The sequence below is a fragment of the Python bivittatus genome, unplaced genomic scaffold, assembly GCF_059951505.1.
Source record: "Python bivittatus isolate LINGU-HERP-01145 unplaced genomic scaffold, Pbiv_v1 ctg000700_np1212, whole genome shotgun sequence".
NCBI lineage: Eukaryota > Metazoa > Chordata > Lepidosauria > Squamata > Pythonidae > Python > Python bivittatus.
This window is the reverse complement of record NW_028277098.1, coordinates 94,785,024-94,803,584: the sequence shown is the minus strand read 5'-3', so window position 1 is coordinate 94,803,584 and position 18,561 is coordinate 94,785,024.

Here is an 18,561-nt window from a genome sequence, read left to right as displayed (position 1 = left end):
CCCTGCCATCATGAACGATCAGGGGGGACATTGGGGGGCCTAATAGCCCACAGCCGCAACGCGATCACGAGGCGGGAAAAAGCGCGGGAAGGGGGGAATATAACAAGTGATGCAATTGTACCAAGCCAGTCCTGGCTTTGCTTGTGACTACTACGTTACGCATGAGTAAACCTTCTTTGTGAACCACACGTGTCACGAGAGTTTCTCTGTCGAACGGGGCAAATCTTACAGAAAGGTCCCAAGCCATGAAGGGCTGTAAAGGTGAAAAACAGCACCTTTAATTGCCTCCAGAAACACACTGGCAACCAATGCAGCCAACACACTGGCAACACAGAGCAATGGTGTTACACGTGTCAATATCCGATACCATATACTATCCGTGCAACTACAAGGTGTTGAGAGGTCAAGAAGAGCAAGGATGGATGCACCACCCCCATCCCACTCCTGCCAGAGGACATCCAAGAGCATGACCAATGCCATCTCAGTCCCATAACCCAGCCTGAGCCCCAACTGAAAGGTGTCCAGATAATCTGCTTCATGCACTTTCTCCACAACCTTCCCTGAAAAGGGGTGATTGGAGACTGGACAGAAACTGTCCAGACTAGTTGGGTCGAGTGATGGCCCCTTGAGGAGAGGGCAACATCACCGCCTCCTTAAGAGCTGGTGGGACCACCCCCTCCCTCAAAGAAGAATTAACCACTACCCAGACCCAATCACGCATTCTGTCCTGAGCAGCCTTGACCAGCCAGGAGGGGCATGGATCTAACACAGAAGTGGCCAAACTAGCAGCTGCAAGAGCTCTGTCCATTTCCTCAGGCTCAATGGGATCAAACTCCCCTCAAATAACCATGTAAGACTCAGTCTCCGTAATCTCCATCAGTTCTGCCTGAAGGCTGGAGTCCAGTGTAGAGTGAATACCAGCGGCTTTATCCCATAGATGCATAGCGTACTCCTCACAGCAACCCTGTAGGTAGATCCCAGTATTACTCCTTCTAAAGAGGGACTGGGTCACCTAAAACAAGGCCGGTGGGAGACTATCTGAGGACACAATAAGGGCTAAGGGCAGAGAAATAATTATGTTTCGCCGCCCTTACTGCCATAAAGTAGGCTGTAATAGTGCCATCAATAGCTTGTGTTTGATCATCTTCACTCCCTGTCAATCGCCAGCAGCTCTCTAGGCATCTCTTAGCCCTCTTTAGTTCCCTTAGCTCCTCTGTATACCACAGACAGTTCTGGCAACCATGGGTACAGAGAGGCCACTTAGGTGCGATCTGGTCCAAAGCCGCAGCCACTCTCCCATTCCAAGTGGCTACCAAGGCTTTGGCCAGACAGTGTAGCAAACCTTCCAGAACAACCCCAAGCTCCCTCTGAAACCCAGTAGGGTCCATCAGTCACCTGAGAAAACTGGAGGCTCACCAGGGAATGATCTGACCATGACAGGGGAGAAACCAATATTTCCCCCAAATCCAGAGCACCCTGCAACTGCTCTGACAGAAATACCAGGTCAGGTGAGTAACCACTATTATATGTCAGGCCCTGGATGACTTGGGACAGGCCCATGGCTGTCATGATGGCCATGAACTCCCAAGCTATCTCAGACCCCACACCCAAAGAAGGCAAGTGGAAATCCCCCAAGACCATAAGCCTGGGGAACTCCACTGCTAACCCAGCCATGGAGTCGAGAAGTTCTGACAGGAAGGTTGCTATGCAGCAGGGAGGCTGGTACTTCTCAGTTTCGGATTCAGAGGGAATAACTGGCCCAACCAGCCACTCAACCAGCTTCCATGTCTCAGGGAGGATTAGAAGTTGGGTCTTTCTGCTTCTAATGAAGCACCTTTAATCACTTACACGAAACTGGCTCTTGTATATGCACTTTTTGTTGACTCCCTTTAGTCTGGAAAGGGAGCTCCTGTAATAAAGAAGAATTTGCAGAAAAAATGAAAAGCACCTACCGAAAAGAAACAGTTGTTTTCCACAAGTATCGGTCTTTGATTTGCCAGAAGTTCCTGCCACAAGCATGATTGGTTCATTTTCCCCAACAAATGAGGTTCAGGATATCTTACAAACCTTACCTGCAGTACAAGGATTTGTAACGTATCACCTATCACACCCGTTAGAGTGTCCTCCCCTGAGCAACCAAACCAATATCAAACTTGCCAAAAATCATTTAAGAGGCACTCAGTCCCATCCACTTTGCAATTGCATCTTGGTCCAAAGAAGCCCAGGTACTACCACGTACGTACTATCTCAATAAAGACACAACTTGGCGATAAACCACAATCTTCACTGTACAGCAATAAACCAGTGGAGTTGCTGATCAAACTTTCCCAAGCTTATCACTGTGACTCTCTTTCTAAGATGAGTTTTGGATGCAATTTTCCCGTTACAAGGAAAGCACTAGGAAGATGAGGTTGCAAATAAGAAATGAGAAATGGTGGACGAAGCATTAATTCTCTTAGCATCTCTTGCTCCAGCAGCAGTTTGGAGTCTTGGATAATCCAAGCCTGTTATCCAGAAGCTAAAGCACCCTTTTTGGGGAGTGCACATCTTATCATGAGGCTTTGTTTGGTTTTCAAATTGATGACTTTAAAACAAAAATCTAAATGCTTCATTTTTATACTAACTGCTCCTATCAAATTTTAAAAGCTATATCTTGATGAAAGCTGTGTTATGATGGAGTGAAATCAAATGAAGAACCCCCCTGTGAGATGACACTTAAAGAAAAAGATCCTTGGAAGAGAAAGTCCTTTATTAAGTAATTAGCCATAATAAGCTTCTGTAAGACAACAGATCAAACAAGTCCTCTTAAAAGGAAAAGAAAAAAGGAGGGAAAGGACAGGATAGAAATGAGTTGCAATTCATCTCAACTCAAGTGGTACAACACAGTCTCACTTCATTTTGTTGGCTTTACCATTTCCTCTTTGAGAATATCTTCATCTTCTATGGATTTGACGATTAGTTAAATTAATAGACTATACAAAATATGTTATGTCAAGATGTAGTTTTAGAGTAAGAGGTTATTATATGATTCATCTATATCTGCTGTATAAGAAGTCGGAAGTTATTCTTTTTGTATCTCTTTTTTCCTTTTCTTCTTCTCTACTTTCCACCACTTTTTCTTTCTTTCTGCTTCCTACTCTTCTTCTTGACTATTAGTTCTTGTCAGCTTTTATCTTTTTGCTTTTAAAAACTTAATACAGTTCATAAAAAAAGAGAATACCTTCATCTTCAATATCTTCATTTTTAATCAGAGAGGCCTCAGTGACAGTCACTCAAGCCTTTATTACTTTGAAGTTGGACTACTGCAACATGGTCTATTTGGGGCTGCTCTTGAAGACTACTCAGAGAGTCAAACCAGTGTGAAATAAATATATGTTCCTAGACTTCAGCAGCCAGCAACACGGTTACTCTCCCACTACTCCCTACATTTTTAGCGGCATGTGAGGAAAATCTCTATTTTTGACAGTGCTCTCAATAATTAAAAACTCTCATGGGGTGTGATAAGATGCTTGGGCAAGGTTGGGAATGCAAAAGATTTTGTCTTTCCCCCACTTTGTCCATTCTTTTTGACAGTGTTTTCATGGGAGTGTATCAGAGCTGATTTCTTCCCAAGCCCTTTAATTCCCCCATCCCTGCTTCATTTTTGGTAGGGTGTTGGCTCTTATTGTCACACTTGTAGAGATGGAAAACCAGCTGCTGGAAAGGTTTGGATGAAAGGGGGGAGGGCAAAAACAATATCTTCCCACCCAGGTTCAAAGACACATCCCTCCTCTAAATGAAGAAACTAAAAGGAATCCCTTCTGATGCTTGATGCTGAAGCCCAATGATAGGAAACTGGAGGGCAGGTTAGACCTATGGGTTTTTTTTCCTTGGGGAAAGGAGAAAAACTGGGCGGTTCGTCCTCCCTTTCCCACTTCCTTGGCTCCACACAATATGTCTGATTGACACCATGGAGGAAAAGGACTGAGGGAGGAATAGTGAGAGAAAAATGTATATTACCTGTTAGGAGCTCTATTAAAATTGGAGTAACATTGATTTTAAAGGCCATAACACTTGCTCCCATTGACGGATACTCAATGTAGATGAAACATAGTTCACAGTTTGTTATACATGCATATTGTATACTCCCTTTATATACTTCCTATATGGTCCTATTTTATTAATGTGTATATATGCCATGGAAAGATAAAGGCTCTCTTCAGTTCCTGACAGCATTCTGGACACATCCATGTAGTGTCTTGAAAACAATATCAAAGTGGTTTGTCATTGCTTTCTTCTGATTTTTTTAACTTTATCACTTACTCTATATATCTGTAAATTTTTGGTGGTCTTGCATATAAGTACTAATCAGATCTGACCCTGCTTAGCTTTCCAAGATAAGCCAAGGTCAGCTAAATGCTTAGCACATTATACAACTCATGTTGAGAAGTAAGATACATACCATTCTGTATAGGATGTCCTCTTTTTAGTACATATAAATGCAATGATCCTAATATCTCCCCATACTCAAATTTGGAATGAAGACATGAGACATTTATTACTAATTTACATAAAGAGATCATTATTTATTAAAGAATAGGATCTGCACCAACTTAACTTACAGTGTAGATGCTTCTGGCTAACTTCATTCAGAAAATCCTGGCTTGAAGAATCTTCTTGCCCTCATTAGTAGCCAGTAGTACTCTTCTCTTTCCAAAGAATCAGATTCAATATCTCTGAGTGCCACTGAATCCAGCTTTGTCATCAGATATTTAGGTGACCTCTAAGTTGCTCTGATAGCATTCGTTGAGGTAAATAAGGAAAATGTACACACACACATCATACATATACTAGTTCTCTCCAAATTTTACTTTGGGTGGTGCTTCCCAAGGAAACATCCCAGGGGCTAAGTCAAAAAGGAGTGGTGAAGAAAGCATGTTTGATGCTTCCACCTCAATTTTATTTTCCCCGACAAATCTGCTGAGCCCAATCTCTGACAGTATCACTCTGCCTCTACAATGTTACATTGGAATCCAGATGTATTACCGAACAATTAAAAAAAGAGACACCCTGTAATCCTTTCATTGCCATGTCCTACCTGAAACCAAAGTTAGAATGCCAATATGCCATCCAGAGTCACTTGTTTGTGAGATGGGCAGCTATATAATTTTGACAGGTGTGTGTGTGTGTGTGTGTGTATATGATGCAGGCATACACTGAATGGCACAACCAAGTAGCTGGCATTGTGTACAGGAACATCTGCACAGTGTATGGGCTACACTCTCCAAAGTCCAGATCGGAGATTCCACAGCAGGTCATGGAGAATAATAGGGCTAAGATCCTGTAGGACTTCCAGATCCAGATGGACAGGCAGACATTGTGGTAATATACAAGGACCAGAAGACAGTGGTGGTGATAGATGTAGCAGTGCCAAGTGATAGCAACATCAGGAAGAAGGAGTATGAGAAGCTGGAGAAGTACCAAGGCCTGAAAGAAAAACTAGAGAGGATGTGGAAAGTCAAGGCCAAAGTGGTCCCAGTGGTGGTAGGAGCACTCGGGGCTGTGACTCCCAAGCTGGGAGAGTGGCTCTAACAGATCCCAGGAACCACATCAGAGCCCTCTATCCAGAAGAGTGCAGTGCTAGGAACAGCTCAGATACTGTGCAAAACCCTCAGGCATATTTATGTATGCATATGTGTGTATTTGTGTGTGTGTGTACACATACACATGTACATACATACATACATACATACATAAACATAAACAGTCAAGGACTTTTGACCTCAGCACTTTAGCAAGGCTGTCATAGCTGATGAACAGGCTGCCATATAGTACACCTGTGGACATTAGTAAATGGTCATGGCCACCTCAGACTAGAAAAGGGAAGATGTGGAAGATAGCAAAGATGCTGAGCTCAGAAGTTCTCAAATATCTAGGCCCTAGCTCAGTCCTGAACTGAATCCCACTGCTTTCTCTTCTGCAGTGTTCTAGCCCGTTCCTAAACTTACACTTCAGACCTTCACCTTTCTATGCTTAACAACATCATCACTATTATGTGAAGGAGTAAAGAGCTGAGCCATGGAGTGCCAGACTCTCTGGGGAAAATAAAACCTCCATTAAGAGGTGCCACCAGAAGAAGCACAGATGAATGCCAGTGGCAATTTAAAGCATAACAGCCCATATGGCATGCTAGTTAGGTTGGTGGAAACAATGTTTGTGAGAGCCCACTTTTGTGCTTTGTAGCAGAAATCTTGAATGATGCTTGACAAGATTACTCAGGTTTCCTCTGTAATTTAATCAAGCCTTTCACTTGGCCCTCTTGGATTCAGTATTGCCCTGCTGCTTGACTTACCATTGAACTTTACCTATCATCTCCTTAATGGCTTTGCGTAAGTTGATTTCTTTGTTTCTGACTCTGGTTCACTCATTTGTCTGAATCTACAGGACTCAGATGCTGGATTTGGGTAGGATAAAGGATACTTCAGTTTGCAATAAAGATGCCTGACACTGTGTTTCTTGAATATACCAGTGAGATAGTCTCACACAGAAAAATTCTAGGCCAAACTCAGTGATTGCCAGAAAACGTGGTGGGAGGACCTAATAAATATCTTAGGGAACCCATGTAACATCTAGGTTTTGTTCCATTTAAGATGAAGATATGGCAGGGCAGAAGATATGCAATATTTACACCATGGTGTTTCAAGGCCAACAAGAGCAGAGTTTCCTTAAATTAAGTTCAAACAAACTTGAGTCAGGAGAAAAACTTCTGCAAGCATTAAGATATATCACCTAGCTTGTCCTGGCCTGATGGTGAAGAGAAGCATTCCTACCATGGCCAGATCCCATCTTGTTTTGGTTTGTATTGAGTTTTTTTTGTTCACATTGAGGTTTTTTATGGTGTTGTATTGGGAGCCACCCAGAGTCAGTTGGAGTTGGATGGTGCCTAAATTCAATCAAATAAATCAATCAATGAATAAACCAATGCCCTTTGAAAGTATTGGACAATAACTCTCATCAGTGCCACCTGGTATGGAGTTGATGGGAACTGTAGTTGAAAGGCATTACCACCCTGAACTGTGTATGCATGTGAAAGAGAAAATAATAGGATCATGAACATTGATTTTCCTGCTGTGGGTGTTGTGAGTGGAAAAAGCTACAGATCATAAATGAATCTTGCCATCATCAGGATATGATACCCAAATTTGAATGAGCGGCATTTTTTTTTTAAAATTGTAGCTTTCATCATGGCTGGTTTCACACTACTGGAAAATTACTGTCAGTAATTTCCAGTTTACTTTGCACCAAGCACAGTCCTATTCAAACCTTATATCCAGATCAGAGCACACATACCACTTAGTTCAGCTAGCAGAAATATAGCTTGATGCTTATTTATTAAACATCAGCAAACATAAAAAAAAAGTTAATTGGCAAAAACAAGACAAAAGGCCAGCAACTCAAGGAGAGAGACAGAGATATGTACAACGAGCAAGAATCTGCATGGTCTGTATCTCTGTATCAAAAGGCACACAACTTTCTAGAGCCACTGGAAACAACCCTGCGAGTAATTAGCATGGATAGTCCCAAATGGGGTGGTCTTTGATTATTTCAGCTTTAATTCTTTGATGTACAGAACCGCAGCAAAATAGAGATGGAAGTTAGGGACTTGGTGATCCCTTCTCTATTCTGCACCATTAAAGAAACAATTTGGTGTATGGGGATGATGAATCAATGCACACACAACACATTTTTGGAATGGAGAGAGTGAAGATGATTGGGAGACATTTAGAAATGGTACAACTGTTCTTTTAACATGTACTTTTTCCCCTTTGGCCTGAGCTGAACGTGGATGCACACATTGAACCCCTTCCTTATTACTAATCAGAATACCAGCTCAGGATGGCATTCAAAAGTCTTGCAGTGCCTGCAGTAAACAGCTCAAACATTTAGAGGGGACAAGAAGACAGCTGAAAAACCAGTTTCCAGGATGAGATGCCAAGTACTGATCCTGGATTTTATTAAAACAAATACAGAAATACAATTTCCAGGTTAAACTTGTGTTCTTGGGGAGGTCACAAATCAGCACAAATCAAGACAAAGATACTAAAACAAAGGCAACCATTTAAAAAGGAAAAGAGGAGGGAAAAAAGCTAACTCCATCTTATTCAATAGTCTGTTTTGCATATAGCATATTTAATATGAGGAATTAGGGGCAAGTGGTTTCTAGGAAGAAAAGCCAAGGTGACCGAACCATAAATCTGCTTCATGTCTGATACAGGTAATCCTTGCTTAACGACAATTTGTTTAGCGACCATTCAAAGTTATGACAGCACTAAAAAGTGACTTATGACTGGTGCCCAAAGTTACAACCATCACAATGCCCCCATGGTCATGTGATTGCGATCCAGGTGCTTGGTAACCAGCTCATACTTATGACAATTGCAGCATCCCGGGGTCACATGATCGCCATTTGCAACCTTCCCAATCAGCTTCTGGCAAGCAAAATCAATGGGGAACTGCGTGATTCACTTAACGACCCCACAAAAAAGTCATAAAATCAGGTCCAGTCACGTGATGGTTCACTTATTGACCACATCACTTAGCGACCTAAATTCTGGTCCTAATTAAGCGAGGGTTACCTGTCCTTTCTTTTCAAAAGGTTTGCCTAAAAGTGTGCCCAACTCATCTGCGATGGCATTCACGTAATAATCAGCTCATTTGTATCAAGTAAATTCAGAACATGCACAGTAAAACAAAAGTCATTGTAACAGGGACCATTCCAGAACTTCAGGAGAAGTTTAAATCTCCGTCATTAGCATCAGACAAAAGACAGGCTTTGTATATAGCAATGCAGGTATGATAATAATAAAAAGTCTTTTTTCACATACTTTTTTCACTTTTTTTGTGTAAGATTTCATTTGGATGTTGCTAAAGTTTCCTAACAGGTCAAGAATTTCCCCTCTTATAGTGCCTCCTCAATAAAGAAGAAAAGCAAAAACGAATGAAAAGATGACATAAATTCTTGTGATTTCCATCGTTCTACGATCTGGGGGTTTCCAAGTATCTTGATGTTGTCTACAGAGTTACACTAATGCAACCATGACTGGTGTTTCTCCAGTTTAGATCCCTCTATTTTTTTATATGTGTCTGTACGAGTGTGCCATGGTTTTCAATTCCTGCCTTTTTTTCTTTTTGCTCCTTATATTGCTTCTTATAAGACAGTGATGGGCAAGAACACATATGCACTTCAGTTAGACTGAACACATAAAACACATAAAGCAAAACTATAAAATTGCTCAATGCACTGCAGAAACAGAAACTTCCACAACAGTAACATGGTGGTGGAGAGAGGAAAAGAACTCTGAAAACTTCCAAATAGTATATGTGTACCTTCCCAAATGAATTGCAGGACAATTTATAGCCACAGTAAAAGGCAACATGATGTTGGCCTAACTCCAGATCAACAATACAATGGTGGCATCTCTTTATCTGTAATCAAAGGCAAAAATGAAACAAAAAGGGCAGAATACCTTTTTTTTCCCCCCTGCAAAAACAAAACAGAACAAAACAAAAAGTTTTGATGGAGTTTGGCCATTAACCTTGGTAAAACTCGGATGTCAGCATCAGTGATTAGTGAATCAATTTAGCCATATGCATTTCAGCTAACACTCATTCAAATTGACTGGAGGTAACCTAATATGCAGACACAGAGATCACTGAACAAATTCCATGCAGACATTCTGAATAATAGTATGGAGAGCAGGAAGACAATCAGATGGGAGAAGGGTGGCGGGTGGCATAAAATTGTACCATAATCCTTTTATAGGTTCATCCTAAACATTTAAAAAAAAAAAACTTAATGCATTAAGGATCTTGCTGCAAGGGAAGAATTTTCTATTAAAAATGTATTCATGCCTATTATACCACTGAAGTTTACTGCAGCTACTGCTTAGAAAAAAGCAAGCCAATAAATGTACAGCAGTCTTCAAAAACCTTAGCTGAAGAACCACAGATGTGACCCTGAGAAAGAGGGGAAAACACTGAGTGGACTTTGCCAGAAGTACGTTCCCCTCCTTCATAAATGGAGCAGTGCCAGACTGAAGACATTTTCTATGCAAATGCTGAAAATGTGGACGCACAGTCCTGTCTTAGGAGGGGCGTGCAATCAGCTAGAATGGATTGCACATGCCTGCAGCACATTCCCTTTCCATCAGCTGCCTAGTGTTAAATCAAATGCACAACTTTCCCGCAAAAGGCGTGAATGAAAAGGAGACAGAATGTGGAGGAAGGTAGAGACGTCAGGATTAGTCAACACATCACAACATTCCAGGGGGAGGGGGGGCAGGGAAGAAAGCAAAACAGAATTACACTTTTTGAAGTGTAAACTCAAATCATTCCATTACTTGACAGTGATGCCTTCAGCGCACAGAAGCTTTCATACTGAGATTCCATCCTGCATTCTGTTTAGATTGCACAAGCTGGTTTCCGAAAGCAGTGAAGCTAGAGAAACATTGAACATCTTGCTGTGTGTGAGGTGTCAACTTGCTAAAGGCTCTAAAACTAAATTGCAAGGAAAGATCAAAGATTCAGTTCAAAAGTTCCATGGCTTTTGAAATACGTATCCACATTCGATCTCTATCTTTGTCTTTATCTCTAAAATGTATGCTTCATTAATGGTCATCAAAACTCCATGCCTTGTATTATCTCCCTGAAGGTTAGAGAAGAAGAGAAGAATATTTGCACAAGAGGTCACCCCAAGGTAAGTGACCCGTAGCCCTTAGGAGCTGATCCCAAGATTGCCCTACGTCCATGCTATTAAAATTCAGTCACAAGTCACCCAATTACAATAGCACAATTTTCTGCTTATTTTCAGCAACATGTAACGTTTGCATATTAAGCCTCCAATATGCTACAACTGTCATCTTGCCTGTTTTGACCACCCCCCTCCCAACACAGAGGAAGAAATGCTTCTGTTTGCTTCTCTCTGGTTGGGTTCCAATAGCCCACTTAATCTTAATTCCCAGTTAACCAGGCACAATAGCTGTGTTCACATCACATGCTATTCACAAACAAGAACGGCTCAAATATGGTCAGATCTCTATTAAAAAGATGTCGTGGGATTACAGTGATCCCTCGGACATGGGATAGATTTGGGGAGAACTTATCCCTTTGACATGGGATACATTTTGGGCCACTGTTGTCCCAGAATGGAAAGACCTATTCATATCTGGGTCAGAAACTGACAGTCCTTTTGGCAAATGCCTAAACCAAAAGGGATTCTTTTCCAAGCATGTTTCTCAGAGTTCTCTTTAGCAAGATATATTGAGATGGATAAGAAGGGGTTAAAAGGATTCCAGCAACCGAAGAATTTTTCATTTAGAACCAATATGTCTCCAGGTACATTAGACTTTTTGATTCTCTTTCTAACAACCTACCTGTGAACCAGAGAAGAGGTAGCTTTTTTCCACAGGAGAAAGAGAAGATGGCTATTTATATAATGATCTCCTGAATCTTTATCTGCCCAGGAACCAACTCTCATGCTAAATTCAGCCATATGGCCAAGGTGGGGCAAACATGGGTCCTGAAACACCCAGACTGGGCTTACACAATACGTTTAATTGATCTTTGAACTAATCCGTGTTCACAAAATACACTAAATCAGAAACAAACCAAATAGGCCTGATTCTCTTTCTAGCACCCTTCTGATGAACAAGTGAGGAGGCAGATCTCTTCACTGATAATGGGGAAGTTTCCAACTGGTTGTTTCTACAACAGTCTCTTGAATCTCTGTCAGACTGTAACCAACATTTACAAATATTTTTCATGTAATCTAGAGCTGGATGAGTAGTGATCCCATTGCAGTGTGTACAAGTAGTCCTCATTTAGTGACTGCCTCGTACAGCAACCATTTGCAATTACAACAGTGATGAAAAAGTATCTTTGCAACCAATCCTCACATTTATGACCTTCACAGGTCTGTAAAACAAAGGAAAGCTGAAGTAAGATCATAAGCACAGTCATGTTTCACTTAGCGACCACTTCACTTAATGACCAAGTTGCCAGTCCCAATTGTGTTCACTAAACAAGGACTAACTATATGGCATACACTGATCCAAGAAAAGCAAACTAAATATTTGGAGCTAAAAATTATGGCTTAAATGTTCTTGCTTTTTAAGACGTGTACTGTAAGGAACTGTTTTCCAATCTGTTGTCTTCAAGGTGGTTCACCTTCCCAAATCTCACAACTGATATGACTTTTTAAAAAAAAAAATAATTTTATTGATTTTTTTAAAAAAAACAATAATAAAGACAATACAAACTAAACTCAGAAAGGAAAGGAAAAATAAAGAGAGAATAGAAAGTACAAGAGAAAAAAAGGAGAAAGAAGAAAAAATAAGAAAAAGAGAAAAGAAATATTTAAAGTGACTTCCAATCTTCATCACTACAAGTAGAAACACATTTAGTAATTTTTCACCCATTATAAGGTTACATGCAAGTATCTCTTCTTCCTAGAGCCCACCCCTTATCCATATGCAAATCCATAAATCATAACATTTCAGTCCTGGTCCCAGCAAAAAGTCCATAAGCATTCCCAGAATTGTATAGAAACCTGTCTCAGTCACCTTTGGTCAAACAAACCAACTTTATACTCCTTCCTATTGCTTCTAGCGATCTTGATCTTTAATTCATTCAGATGTTGTTGTAGGATTTGATCCCTATTCAATTTTTTTCCCCCATCTCAAAAGCTTCTTTGAGGTTTTAGCAAGCCCCTTTTGTAAATCCAGTAAGTAGTCATTATCCATTCTCCTGACTTGTCATTTGTATTTCCACTTTAACTGTCATCTCTATCTTCTAATCCACATTTTTTTATTTTCTAGTATTTCAGCAACTTCTTTATATTCTAATATTTCTGCATCAGTTGAGGTTTGTTTCAGTTCTTTATCCTGTAGAACTTCCAAGGTATTCTCTTTCACATCTGTCATTTCTTTTTTAAGATCTTTTGGACACAGTCTATCCACAGAAGCAGACATCATTGCTGACATTGTAGCTGCTAGTTTCTGTCCCCATTCTTCAAATATCTCCTGGAGAATTTCAAATATCATACCATTTTCTTTCATTTTGTCTCAATGCTGACTAAAGAAAAAAGGCAAGCCCCCCCCCCCTCCTTTTATGCCTGGAATATTTAGTCCCCTCTAGTGTCCAATTTCTGAAACCATGAAGTCTTGAAACTCTGTTATGACATAAAGTAGACTAAACAATTTAGTTCCCATGAAGGTGCTGTTGATTTATACAATTATTTCCAAAATCTTTTGGCAAAAGTCCTAATATTCCAAATTTGTCTGGCCCCTTAATTTGTTTATAACTTTCTTAGATTAAAGTCTTATTTAGTTTTTTGCTGTTTATTTCAATTTCTTTACATTCTTAAGCTTATAGTTAATTTTTATTCTGGAACGAAGGTAAATTCACCAGGTGGCTTTGCAAACTTGTCATTCTGAAGGTCTTTAATAGCCTTAAGACAATTAAATAGGTAATTTCCAAAAGTGATTAGAAAGTGAGGTTAGTGAACCCAGTGTCCTTTAAAAGATTACGCCACGGTTGAGAGCATGATGGCTTCCCTTTGTCTCCTGGCATTCGAACCTGTGTGAAACTGCTGTCCTGCAGTCTCCTCAGAAGGAGCAGCCATTTGGATCACAAGTGGGCAATCTCCCATCCTCTCCTTATCTGGAAAGGTTCCATGGAACCAGCCTACTCACTGGTCCTTCGGTCATGAGTGCATCATCATCTCACTCGATCGGACATGTGCCAGCTCACCATTCCTCACCCGGAAGTCAACACAGGTAGTGTGACTTTTGATGACATTGACTGAGAATTCTTGGAGTTTTGTTTATTTAACATGTTGCCTGCTTTCATTAGAAATTAATCCACCAAGGGAGGACAAGCCAACAAAAATATATTCTTAAATTCATGAGCTAGAACCACAGTACAACATAGTAGTGCAATTCAAACAAAACCCTGGATGACTAAGTAAGTCTTCCATTTACATGAAAAATATATAAGATTTGGCACTAATTCTATCTAATCAGTCAAAGAATTTCACAATCAGTGAATCAATATCAAAAACACTCTCGGGCCACAAAATATTAAATACCTGATAAATATGGTACTGTTAAGAGGGCTTCCCAACTAAATTACTATGTCTAACAGATGCATAAGGAGAAAGTGATGCATTTGTAACTTTCTTATACCAACTAAGATAAAGGCTCAACTCATCTAAACACCTCACCCCACCCTAGATTCAAGAAGGATGTATTAAGGTATTTCAGCTGATAGATATATTTCATGCTGAAATGTATTAAATCCATTTACACTCTCACAGAACCAAATTCTATTTTGCAGAGCTGGCCTGAAGCTGAGACTTTTTTTTCCCTTTCTTTTACTGCTTTTATTTCTAACTCAGCTATGAGAATCTCTTTTAGAAGCACATCCTCTTAATCATATGTTTAGTCCTGACAAACTGCATTTGGACTCTGCATGCAGGATCATGCTTTTCCCTTTCTCTTGTGAGATGGCTGCTTCAGCAAGAGAAAAGATTACATGTTTCCTGCTTAACAGCCATCAGTTTTTATTGTGTAACATACCACAAGATTCCCCCCACCCCACTGATTTAAGGCCTTCTGCTGATGCAAGAAGCAAGTCTTAGTGGACAGAAATAAACAGGCACAATTCCAAAGCTGAAAAAGCATTTCAAGAAAACTGCTTGGTGAGTAGTAGTGAATTACTTTAGGGCTATCTGCTCTATTGGGGTGGAACAAAACACATTTCTACTGTTGGAATCATGGTTTTATCATTTAGCCTAAGGTACTAGCAGTGGTAATAAATTTTCAAAGTATCACTTACATGAATAAGAGAGAAGCCAAGGATTCTCTAGGGATTAAACAGAATTCCATGATGGATCCTTCTGGCAGAAAATTTGGGTATTTCACTGCCAGCAAATTCGCAGTGGGATGAAGTATGGCTAGCATTAGTCCTGCCCCACGAAAGGAAAGGAAGGTTGGTATATGCAGACAGAAATCGCTAAATGCACAAGATAACTAATAGTTTGTTGTGGCCATTCTTTAAAAGGTTTTAGAATTCTACTTTTTTCATAGCAGCCCTGCCGTCTTTGAAATTTGTGAGATGGACAGCTATATACATTTGATACAAAATACAATACAATACAAAATACTTTAATGACCGAGTATAAAATATATACAAGGAATTTGTCTTCGGTGACGAACAGCAAGATCAACAGTGCGTTTGGATAGCAACAGAAAAGTAATAAACAATAACAATAACACTACACAGTAAAATAACTTTTTCAAATATGATAAGAAATAAATAAATTTGTACAGGGTTTTTCAAACTTGGCAACTTTAAGACATGTGGACTTCAACTTCTAGAATTCCGCAACCAGCATGCATGAATTCTGGGAGTCGGATTCTGACATCTTAAAGTTGCCAAGTTTGAAAAACACTGCTCTAGTGCTTCTTGGCCTGGCAGTGTGACCTATGCTGTATGGTCAACTGGTCATTCCATGAGATCCATGGTAAAATGCCACTCAAGGAGCATAGGGCAGCAGAAAGCACACTATGCTTTTTAAACATTAAAGACTGAAAGAGGATATTCCCTCCAGTTAACTTGCACGTTTTAGGAAGCATGGTGCCCATCTCTTCCAAGTCTGATTTGATGAATTTTCTACAAATTTGCCATTAAAGAAGCAGAATAGAAATTTGATGAATCAGAATATATCTCCAAAAGCTGAGAATGAAATAGAATTGTGTCCTCTCGGTACCACTAATCCCTAGACTGGAGAACTTTTACTTTGCCTCCCACCCCTATCCCCTACCCCTACAAAAAAGCAAATGTTGCTAAGGAAATGAATTATTTTTAAAACACAGCAAAGCTGCTAAAACTCTGTTTTTAAGCATTACATTCTGTGATGATTGCAAAATTCAGCCAACGATGAGCTCATATTTTGTCCCCAGAATACCCAGCTGGAACATTGCTTCAGAACACTGTGAGATAAATTCCATCTACCTGCTGGTGGTTGATCAGAGGAATTTACTAACATAAGAAGTCTTGCTAAGATGGTTAGGAAAATACCATGTTACTGAAAATAATAATCCCTTTGACAATTGAAAAATCATTCCCATCTGTCCAGGAACTGGAGCAAGGGGGTATTCATTAAAATCACTCAACAATGCAGGTAATCTGTTCAAATCATAGTTGCCCCTAAAACACACCAACAGGTGCATTTTAGTTCTCTGTGCGTTATGTTTCCTTTGCTCCAAAACCCAAATATGAAAGGGTAGACTAATGGTGAAGATTCCTCCATTTAATATGCTTAAGTGATGCAATCAGACAAGCATCCACATTTTTTAAAATTTATAATGCAACCCTCAATGGCTTGCGATCCAACCATAATTTTTAAGAAATTAACAAAATAGAACCAAATAGCAGTTAAAAATGCACAAAAGAAATAGTGTGTGTATATGTATGTATGTATGTATATGTGTGTATACATATACATACACACACACACACATATGGGAGGACAGGTTGTCTAAGCAGGTGATAAGCATCTGTGCTCCTTCCTTCCCTTCTTCTTGGCCCTCCCCCATTGTCAGGACGATCCAGCTGCCAATCAAACAGCAGCTGCCAATCAAACAGCAGCATTGGGCAGGAGGCAAAGAGGAGGGAAGACAAGATGGCACCTGGGAGCTCTGCAGCCACTGGTCTGGTGAGAAAGACGCTGAATAAACAGAACCAAACCCAGGAGTAAAAGTAAAGATTAAAATTAAAAGATAGACAACCCTGATGAGAAAAGGCAATCAAAAAAGAAGCAGCAGCTGAGAAAACTGGGGAGAGAAAGGCTTTTTCTCCTTCCCTCAGACCTGGAGTGAGGTAAGAGTTCTTCAAGCCATTTCCCTCAGATGGAGCAAAGATTTGGAACAGGAAAAGAGTTAAAAAGCTTAGCCTGGAACAAACAAGCTACAAAGGTGAAGAAAAAGCCGACTCTGACAGACCAGAAATGGAAAACAGAAAATGGAAAACAGAAAAAGATAAAAGAGGTTGAACCCTGTAAAAAGGAGTGTAGCTCTGGAGAAAGTGACAGCAGAGATATACAGGGATTAACACCACATAAATATCAAAGTCAGCCATAAACAAATAGAATAGAAAGATATGAGAATATAGTGAAACTGGACTTTAAAGACAATAGTGAAGATAAAGAACTTATGGAAAATAGTTAAAACAGGAAAGTTTTATTATTAAGACTAATTTCTACAATAGTTGTCGGCATTTATAATTTACAATTCCTTTGCCTTTTATTTGTAAGCCTTCCTTTTGTAAAATGAAAATCTCCCCTCAGCCATTGAGAGGAGATACAAAAACCCAGTCAATTGTTCAAATTTCTAGTGCTTTGGGTCTACTGAGTCTGGGTCAGTCTGGTTATTGGCGGTGCAAAAAAAAAAAAAGAATCCACAACAATATACCAGGATATATTTAAAATTGCAATAAAAATAATACTATATAGTTTTAAAAGCCCAAATTCACTTATCTAATTTTGTGAGCCTTTTCCACCAAGATATATACATAGAAAAATATCTGCTCCATAAAATAATTCCCTCTTTTCCTTTCATTCCACCTATGAATGGCAGGAGGTCTTTTTTCAGCTTTCAGCTTTTAACCAAACTTGGCTGCTTTAAGAAAATTTGGATAAGACTTTTGGTCGAATCAACAATGATGCAGTGATTGGATCCACATAATACATTAGGAAATGTGGCCAGTGAATTCATGACATCTAGAGTGGGTGGGGCCAAAGTCCTCAGCCTGTTTGGCAGCAGGGTGGTTGAGTGGGAAAATAGGACCCCTATGCCTTGCTAAAAATGGACCCATTTTGTCCTTTAACACCCTCTTTGCGTAGGTAGAAATTAGCTCAATTTTAGGAGAATACACATCTCTCCAGTGGATCAAAAATCTTGGCTTTTCCACTACAAGATGCTGAAACACTCCATGCAGCTCATGGACAAGTTGTACAATGAGGGCTCAACAATCCTGAGTAGGAATCTAGGAATTGTAGTCCTGCTACAACTGAGGGATACCAGATTGAGGAATTCAGGGATATGGGTTTGGGAACTGCAGATGAGATATATTTTAATCAAAATAGGAATATGTTTCCCATCACTAGTCTAACTTCTCCATGAGTGAGCATGCACTTGAATTGCCTAAATAACTTTTCAATTAAAAGCCATGCAGTTTTAAGAAAATAAGCCTCAAACATTCCCTCAAGAGGTTGTTCCTTTCTCAAATTATTCTTAGAGAAGGTGCATCGTTTATCAAATGATTCTTTTCCTAGCAAGTCTTTCATTCTTTTATTTTTTTCCCATATATCAAACATCACAAAAACCTTTCTCATCTTCCTTCTTTCCTTTGCACTCTCCTTAGTAGATTTCTATGTCTCCAACACGCTAAAAGTTGAATATTGTATATTTTATTCCAAATGAGGTTAAACCAACTTCAGATGGAAATCCCATTATTACTTCT